Source organism: Anas acuta, chromosome 1, assembly GCF_963932015.1.
Source record: "Anas acuta chromosome 1, bAnaAcu1.1, whole genome shotgun sequence".
Classification (NCBI taxonomy): domain Eukaryota; kingdom Metazoa; phylum Chordata; class Aves; order Anseriformes; family Anatidae; genus Anas; species Anas acuta.
The window spans coordinates 102488483-102498306 of record NC_088979.1 but is presented as its reverse complement, the minus strand read 5'-3'; the positions used below and the strand labels follow the sequence as shown (position 1 = coordinate 102498306).

Here is a 9824-nt window from a genome sequence, read left to right as displayed (position 1 = left end):
AGTTCCTAATTGATTATTTCTATATTCTTAATAGGAACTATTTATAGTCAGAAATTGTCTTTAGCAGCCATCTGTTCCTTATGCTGCTCCATACATGCCCTCATCCCTGACCTGAAGTAACCATCCTTTCTTCAAGGAAAGGAGGTTTAAATATTCATGCTGGCTAAGTCTTGAATAAATTCTTAATTGGTATCACAATCTCCCACACAGAAGTGGTTTGTTCCTCCTTTAGACTTTCAGCATTTGAAATATTTACTACAGTCAATGAGGGCACGTCTCACCTCACAGGAGATAATATCTGCTTCTTGAAAAAAATAATAATAATAATCTGTTCAGGCTTGCGTTTCTGAAGAACATTGAAACTTCCACAATTTGAAATGCAAAATGACTTACTCCAGAAAGCGCTGTTAGCATGTTACAAGAAATACTTGCATCTGTGACTGTGTTTCCATTGTGGTCACAATGGGGAAATTTGGAAATCCTGGTGGTGGGAAAGCTGCAGTCACTCCCATTTTGAATTCCTCGGGTTACTTAGTCATCCATTCATTCAGATGATTGAGAACTAAGGAGTCAAATTGTTAGCTCATGCACTGGCAGCTGGTATCTGAGGTGCCCTAAGGTAGGTATCCAGCCTGGGATTCAACTGCCACTCCAGAAGAGCACAAGTCTTTCGTCATATTTGCCAGTCTTATGAAGATGCCTCCAGTGCCCAAACCGAATGGAACCCTCTTCTCACAAATGCACACACCACCTTGCCTCCCACTCCTCAATTGGAGCAACAAACACAAAATGCTAAAACATTGGTGCAGTTCATGAGCTTCCTTCTTCAAAAGAAATTGTACACCCCAGGACCTAGTCACAGCAATCTGCTGAACAAGCACCTAGTGTAGACCAATAAATGAAAGGAAACTGAGAGGTCAGTGCAGGTCATTATTTTCACATACCTTTGAATAATGAGGGCATCACATGTCAGCCAGAGGAGAACAAAATGTCACATTCTCTAGCTAAAGGTCATCATCGGTCATAGGTCACAGAAGGGAGGCCAGGAAATAACCTATGAGGTTAGGATGAGTGCACAAAGAAAGGGCAACAAATGTCAATGAAAGCATGCAGCTGTTGTAAGATGAAACAACTGAGGCACCCTTTTGTGCTGACACAGGCTTAAAAAATGTCTTTGCTGACAATTTTTTTCAGCTGGCACTTTTATAGGACATTGACATTAATGTACCCAACCCTGAATTAGCTTTTTCTAAAAGCAACAATTTGGAAGTTAAGTGCAGCATTTTCCAAAGAATCATAAGCATGACATTTTTATTTCAAGTGATTGATGTTACAGTGGACTTCTAGCACCAAATTCAAGTTTCATTCTCAATCATTGCATCTGTGCAGTGTGATAGCAATCAGAAACAAATGGAGGTGGCAGTCTGCATTGCACTAGGGTCTTCTGGAAATTCTTTTCACCTGTACTGGCAGTCACATGTGTCATTTTATGTTTAATACATAGTATGGCATTCATCTGATTGTTTTAATTCATGGATTTCAGAAGGGTTGATTTCAGGGTTTCCCTTGCAGTAATGCCAAGTACTTGCAGGGCAATCATAGAGTAAAATGATACTGAACAGTTTAGGAATATGTGGAAATATATCCAAACTGAGAGACACCTACAATTTCTCATGAGTGAGCTGCATACTTGGCTCATCTGTCTTTTGCTTTCTCCCCTGAACAGATACCATTTTCTCTTGTCATTGTGGTGTAAACCTGACAGTCTTCATGAAATAACATGGTGATGCCAGGAATGTATGTTAGATGAAGGACTGTTACATCTCCTGCACATATCTTATTGGACAGCACATGCAAAGAGACTGTCAACAAAACAACAACAGAGAAGGTTTGCTCTGACACCCCTGTCACAGCTGGACAACTTTGAGGTATGAATGCTATAAAAATGGCTTAACTCATCACAAAATACCCATTTAAAATATCACTTGTGAATGGACTGTATTTATATGTTACAGAAAACAGAAAGAGTGTGATCTAGAGGGAGGAGGATGGTAAACTGGAGTAACAAATTGTTGTCTCTCATTTTAAACTCTTCCAGTTGGTTATCATATGACATAGGACTGAGATAAGTAACCTCTGTGCTTCAGTTCTGCTTCCTGAACAAAGAACATTGACATCTTGAGCATTGACATCTTGTATGGTTTCTTTAGAAACTCTCAAGTGAAACAAGCTTACAAAAGTATTCCGGTTGATGACCTGGAAATGGAAGGCTTGTTTTCAGAGGTGATACGTGAATAATCAGTTTCTCTTTACATTTAAGAAATCAGTTAAAAATAAAATAAAAGGCACCCAAGCCCAAAAGTTCATTTTAAGAACTCATTTTTTTTCTTTCTTTCTTTTTTTTTCTTTTTTTCTAGTCATTGGCTGTGTATTTCTAATCTGAAATCCATTCCCACCCTCACCCCCCCACCTTTTTTTTTTTTTTTTCTTTCTTTCTTCCTGATCACTTAAAAAAATGGCACTTTTTTGTTGTTTTTCTTATAAGGTAGTCTTCACTTTTGTAAAGATGCAAACACTTGCTCAGATCTGCATACCACTAGTAGTCTTAGTGAAGTCATAGATCTAAATTCCTGCTTACTCTCCAATATCTTGAGATCGATGTTTTTGTCTCTGTTGGTAACAGGGCAGGATTTTTAACTGTAATTTTCAGAAGTAGAGTGCATAAGAACTGAACATCTATGCAAATGGTGGTAACATGAGGTAAAGGCTGCATAATCATTTCACTAGACAGTATTCTGACTGTACTTATTTACAAGCTGTATTTACTATAATTATATTTTCTATCTACTCTTCCTTATTTTGGGTGTGTAGTCGGCCACCTAAGAAACATACCATTCTTCCAGCTGTATGAATTATAAGCAGAGAAAACACCTCTCAGGCAGGTCTGAATGAAGTGTGTTTGCAAGAGTATTTGAATTTACACTACCCTTTCTCCAACATTCCTTTAAACAAAAGCCACTCTGATTAATGTTAGTGGAAAAGTGGCTGAAACATGTTTGAGTGTGGCTGAATTGGAATTTCAGAGTTTGCAAACACTCCCACAAAGCATTTACCCATTACAACTTCCATCTATCAGTAATTCAACTCTGAGTAAGGTCATAGGTTTCAGGGATTTTTATTCTGACTATGTGCAAAGTAAAATCCAAAGTTCCTTTCTCATTGCAGTTCTGTGTATTTCCTTCTCTGCTAAAACAGGTCAGATAAGTTATGAGTATAGTGAAATGACTTTAGGATTTCTGCAGTTAATAGTCTATGCATCAGTGAGATGTTTACATGTTTTTATTACTTAAGATCAAAATATGTTCATTTTGGTTAGACATCATGCTTTAGAAAAACGCTCTCCAAATCCCAGACAGTTTTTAGTTCCTTCAGTTCCTTCCTTATTTTTTTTCTTATTTTTTTTTTCAGAGAACAGTCTTTGCCAAGCCTAATTCTGATTCAGCAGAAACAATAAATAAATAAGACTGTCTTTAAGTTGCAGAAAACAGCGATCATTATGCTGCTGTGACCCATCAAACAACCAAAGGGCACTGGCCAATTCAGTCCCATTTCATTGTCATTTCTGGTATGATGGTGACTCTGGGCTACACCCAAGAAAGGTGAGTCAGAACTCTACAATAAATATTGTAGATCTAACACTGAAGAGGCTTTGTCCTTACAAGCACATTATATAATACTAAATATATATACACAAGTGCTGAGTTAAAAAGAAGTCAGTGACTTTAACATGTCATATCTGTATGGAGGTCATTGAACTTTCTTTGAAAAGTCATTTTTTCCTATGCCATCTGCTTTTCTCATGATTTTACCCCCCTTAACCCATATGAAATGGATGTGTATTCAATCTTGAGCTAAGCATGCTTGCAGTGATTGAGAAATGTCTAAGGTCAGAGCTTACAAAAAATTCATAAGGGAAGCAGCAGGCATAAAAGGGAGGGTTTTTTAAAAGAGAGTTCATGAGCCTCTGTATGAATTGGGCATGACATATTCATGTTAGTGACTTCATTTATTTAATGTGGTTCCAAATAATTGATACCAGTACAGTGATAAAAGTACAGACACTGCCAGAATTGTGATAATGAAGAGCCTCCCTGCTGATTTCATTCATGGGGCTGTTAGTCTGCTGGGAAAGACCTCTGATGAAAACTGGGCTGCAGCAAATGCCATGAAATAATCAAAGGCACAAAGCCCTTTACCTGAGGGGAGCTTGGTCAGGGAGTGATTCAGGGAGACCAAGGGAAAAATACATTAGCTGAAAAACCAGGCATGGCTTTAAAAAATATATGATCCAAATCGTGAGGATTCACTTCAATACAGAAATCTATCTGCTGCATCCAAAGATCCATGCACAGCCCCCAGTTATGTGGCTCCAACAGCTAGTCAACTGCTATATCAACAGTGCTCTTACCTTACTGAACGTAGTTCAAACTTACCTGATCCTTATCTACCAGCCATTTGTTCTCTCTGCCTTAGATTGTGAGCCCTCAGAAACAGCAGTTACTTTTTTATTATATGCTGAGCACAATGGACTCCTTGTTTGGGCTATAGAAAATAATCATGTAGGCTCAAGACAGCCATACAAGTGCTGAAACTGTTGATGTCAAGAGTCCTAGAGAGGAATTGAATATTAATATGAATCTAAAATCCTTTCCAGGCAAAAATCCCATTTGTCAACTCTGTTCATTTGTTTCACTTTATGTAAGTGTGTCAATGGTTGATTAAAATTCATAAATGTGCAGTAGAGTTACTGGATAAATGTTGAGTTATTGTTTACATATCAGAGTGCGCTGAAGGCAGAAGTCTACATGTTGAAAATTGTGTCGAGAGGAAGGGACCATGATGTGAGTCACCATCATGACAGACTCACCAAACAATCCACAATGTCCCTGTGTAAACTCTGTTAGCGATTAATCACGTTACAATAAAATAAAATAAATAACATATCTGCTGCTTCTCACCCATGTTTACCTAGCTTCAGCTTCTAATGCCTGCATCCCTTGATGATTTTTTTCTACTAGATAAAGGAGCTTCAGCTATCTGAAATCTCTTCCTCATGTGGGTAATTGTGATTTTTTATCTAGTCACCTTAATTCCTTTTGCTATTCCTTCTCTTCATTACAACTAAATTAGCAAGCTATCTTTATGTCTCTGGTACTTCAGATTTAAAATCTGGGTCATAGCATTTTACTTCCTTATTCCACTCTTGAATTTACATGGAGTGCTTACAGGTAACTACCTCCCATGTCTTCAACTAGACTTCCAAAGTTTTTCTAGAAACAGCATTTCTAGAAAAAAAAAAAATAAAAATATTATGAATAATGTCTTATTCACTTTAAAACAAACCCAACTTCTGAAGAATTCACAGGGACCTGCAACTTGTTCTGCAAATGGTTTGTTAGGATGTGCCTGCAGAAGGCAAGATTGCAGCTGTACTGTGCAGTTATGGTTCACACATTAGCAGTGTGTAGAAAATTGGAAAAGGCATTCTGCTAGTGGAGTTAAGCATAGTTTTTAAATCAGGTACATTTGGTGAGTAACATTCTTTAAATAGGGTAGGCAAGCAGTTGCTGAATAGTGCTACACCTGTGTTGCAACAGAGTCTGAAAATAGCATGAAAAGGAGTAGCTCCTGGGTGAATAAAATAGGATTATTGCAAGTGTGGCTTAAAAGTGCCACCATTCTTTGAGAAAAGGGTGCAGAAAGAGACATTTCTGGCACTGTACACAATAAAACATCAGTACAGGACAGAAGTGCAGCAAATATGGAGATGCCTTCCCACAGCTCAGAGAGAACAAAATGATCAACACAAATAGGCAAGTGAACATTGTCTGCCAAACAAATATTGCCTCTAAAACTGTGCTGGCTGCCTTTTTGTTGACAGAGCTTTCTAATACAGATTAAACAAATTTGGGGAATAAAGGCGGAGTGCGATATGCATATAGAGATACAGCTGTTCAGCTCGATGAGAAAAGGAAGAAATTTAGACACTACTCCCCACTAATTAAATTGCCAGACTTCCTAAAATATGGGTCTTGCCCAGATTACAGGATTTATACTGCCGAGTAAAAGATGGCCAGGGAAAAACTAAGCACTAGCCTCTGGACTGGTGACACTGCTTAACTATTAATCCACACCTAGTTTTCTCTGGGACTCCTCCAACAAGCTCTGCCCAAAAGACAGTTTGTGATCTCTGCTAGCAGATGACAAGGACCAGACTGCATTGAGTTTGACTTCTTCCTTCCTGCACAGTCCTTGCAACTTCGCATACTCCCATGCAATCTTGTGCTACACCCTGTGTCATACCAAGAAAGCACCAAGCACCAAATTAGAGACAGCACTTTGGTAGTCTACAGCACCTTTTAATTGCTTTGAACCGGCGTCCTCATCCCCAGATAGTAATAGGCAGGAGAGGCACCACACAGGACAGGAGACAGGACAAAGCACCATGCAGCAAAGGAACAGGCAGTCTGCTCCTGTGGGCAAGTAGCCCTCAGAGGTTTAGAGGTGAGGCAGCCCATGACATGCAAAGTTTTGTGCTGAGCATTTTTCCCTGGTCCTCCTTTATTTAAGCATGTAGGAGTATCTAGCCAAACCATTTGTGGGCTGAACTCAGAAGTCTACTGTTATCAGTGAAAAGACCTCTGTTAAGACAGTGTATCTGGGGTTAGTCACTCACCTGATTGCAAGAATATTTTTTAAAGAGAGGACCATAGTAGTCATGGATAGATATACCTACTCCTAATCCAGCCAGGAAAACGACAACAGTATACCTAGTGATGTTAGAGTTGGTTGAAAGTTTTTGTTTAAACTATTTTACTTTGGAAAATTTCATTTTGACAAACTATTTGAATAAATGATAAAAAATAAATGGTATTATTTAAATAAATAATAATAATACAATGGCAACAATAGCAGTTGAAATTAAATAAAACATCATACTATAGAAGTGCTTTGTTTCTGACATTTTCTGCATGAAAAGTTTCTTTTTTCAAAATTCATTGCTATTCTTAAATTTGAAATAAAAAAATAAAAGGAAGGATCCAAATGTAAACAAAATATTTGGATTTAAACATTTTGGGCAAATTAATTATTTTCTAAATTTAATTTTGCACAATATTTGGGTTGTTTTGCTTTTGTTCCCACTTAATTTAATATGAATATTTAATATGATATTTTATATGTCAAAATTTTTCAATCCTGACATTTTTAATGGAATGGAAAATCCATTTTACAATTGACTTTAATTTGTATGCTTCTGAATTGTTGTATCAGCTTTTGGCTTCGTGTTCAAAATGTCACTTAGTGGTGGCACTCTTCGTTCTTTAAAGAATAACTATTACAAATACACAGTACTTTTAAAATACAGAAGGGTGGGTGAACTTTGTTGGTGTTCCCTCACATGAACCAGCTTCGGAAAGAGGATACAGGAAAGAAGCAAAGCACTGACTAGAAGGCTTCTCTATGGCAAGCTCTTTGCACTTGCTCTTGAGTTCTTGAGCAGGATGTTCCTAGGAGGCAACAACCGTCAGCCTCCTAGGAAACCACTATCTATATCAAGCTGGCTAACATCAAACTGGGACAATACAGATTAAGAGCTTGATGCAATTTCATCTGGAAAATGACTAAGTCAGGACTTGGAGTGATTGCTCTGGAAAGCAGAGGTTCAGCTAAAACTAGCTGCAGTTGCCAGTAATGTATTGATTTCATATGCCAGCTATAGCATTGATTGTCTTCTGTCTGATTCAGCCCTCTGATTTCTATCTACTGGAAGTGCAGAAAAGCCTCTCATGAAAAATGTTTCAGCTTTTCTGCATCATCCCACCAAATAAACCCCATACAAGTATAAGGCACACTTCACCATAGTCAGAGCTTCTTCAAATAACCAGAGCTTAATGTTTTTGAAATAAGGTTTCCAACAAGAGTTCCACATATTAATAAGGTCAATTGAGGGCACACCTGCAAATGCAAGGGTATTGACTACAGGCAAGTTAACCTCTCTGGGCATGATCTAGCCCATCTAATCCACTGCCCTTTTCCCCCTTAGTAATAAAGCATCTGGACTCCTAAAGGAATTTGTTTTAATATCTTTTGCATTATGGACTTTTACCTCCTGATGTTACTATAAGTTAGATTTGCTAAACATGAGCACAGTAGTTAGATCATTTTTAAAAGCTAATTGTGTTTTTGTGCTAATGAATTATTCATAGTATAATCATATAAATCCACTCTCCACATTGATGTTTTATTTTGCATACTAATCTGAACATTTTGCATTTTCCAGGTTTTGATCTAGAGATCATCTTTGATATTGACCTATCCATGAATATAATGTTTGTGTTGCCCTCAGTGTTCTGTTCTTTAGACACAGCCAAACAACACATACATTTCACTAATATACTAAGAGGCAGGCTTTGTCTCATGACTCATTCTCCTCTAACAAACCTTCCAGTTGTTACTTATTGAGGACCTCCAAGAGATTTTCTATGAACTGATGTCAATATTTCTGTAGGTTAGCTACAACATCCATGTACTCATATTTCACAACTTAAGTCTTCTTACGCAGTTTTCTGTTCTAATTTCAGTTACTCTTTTTGCTTCAACAGCCAGAGCAATGCATCCAGAAGTCCCAGGATGACATTAAGAAGACAGGGATATTACCTTGATCTAAAGAACAAAGCATTGGTAGTTGTATAATGGTAGGGGCATACTGAACATCATCATACATGTACTACTGAGACAATGTATGCAATCATTATATCCAAGATTTGTTCCTTCATTTGCCAGAAATAGCTTATGTCTCCAAGTTTTTCATCAGCTTCAACCAACAATGGCTTGAAATTCAAATAGTGAAAGACCTCTTTTTTTTTCTTTTTCTTTTTTTTTTTTTTTTTTTTGAGGATTTAGTATTAAAGGAGAACTACTGCTTGGTTAAAGTTGTGTTGAAAGTGAACAACTTAGTAGAAATTTGACAAGTTAATCATTTGCAAGACACTGCAGTTTTGTTCTTTGCAAACCCTAGTCATTGATGAGGATTCCTATTTGAACTAATTAATATTATCAAGCTGATGGTTAAAGGGTACTCAGAAAATCATGCCATCGCTTATACACTTTCATCATGACCTTGTTGAAAGAGCATTCTTCAGTAATACAAGGGTCGGATATTTTATTAAGAAAAAATAATTTTGAGGAATAGTGAAACCATAGCCTGAGAAGGCCTTTTTGAAGCAAATTTTGCTTTTCCTAAGCTTTATCCCTTTTCCTTTCAGAAGCTGAGATGTGTATCTCCAATGAGATGGAGAAATAGAAGGAAAGACTTCCATGGAGTAACCTGTGTAATCCTGAGCTGGTGTAGTTAACAGGAGGCATTACTGACTTCTGAAAATGAAAACCTTATTCTGTACAAGATGAAAAGGCATTCAGCTTTCCTTGTTATAGAAGGGTAATTAGCTTGGAAAGAGTAAATTTGTAGGTGAATGGAAAGATGGAACAGATTTACAGTTGTTCAAGATCATACCATTCTCATGTTCAATGCTTAGGTCTTTCATCCCCTAAGATACATAAGGAAAGATTGTGCAGAGGTAGAAAATCCCACTGCCGCACAGCTGCCTAGGTGTGCAGTATCTGATGCAACTTCTGCTAACATGCACAGGTTTTATCTTCATGCCTGTAACCAGGAGGCTGAGGGGAAATGTTAAGTAATATGAAGGAGAAAAATATTGCCAGAGGCCAGCTGCTGTCTGAATTGATAGAGTGATTCCAAACTC

General features: G+C 37.6%; 1 long non-coding RNA gene across 1 annotated transcript; it reads left to right on the top strand.

Moving 5' to 3' along the window:
- Nucleotides 1-1730: 1730 nt before the first annotated feature.
- On the top strand, nt 1731-8873 carry LOC137850207 (uncharacterized). The gene is made up of 3 exons (XR_011092359.1): nt 1731-1928; nt 3469-3659; nt 8664-8873. It is a non-coding gene; the product is annotated as an uncharacterized lncRNA (long non-coding RNA).
- Nucleotides 8874-9824: the final 951 nt, after the last annotated feature.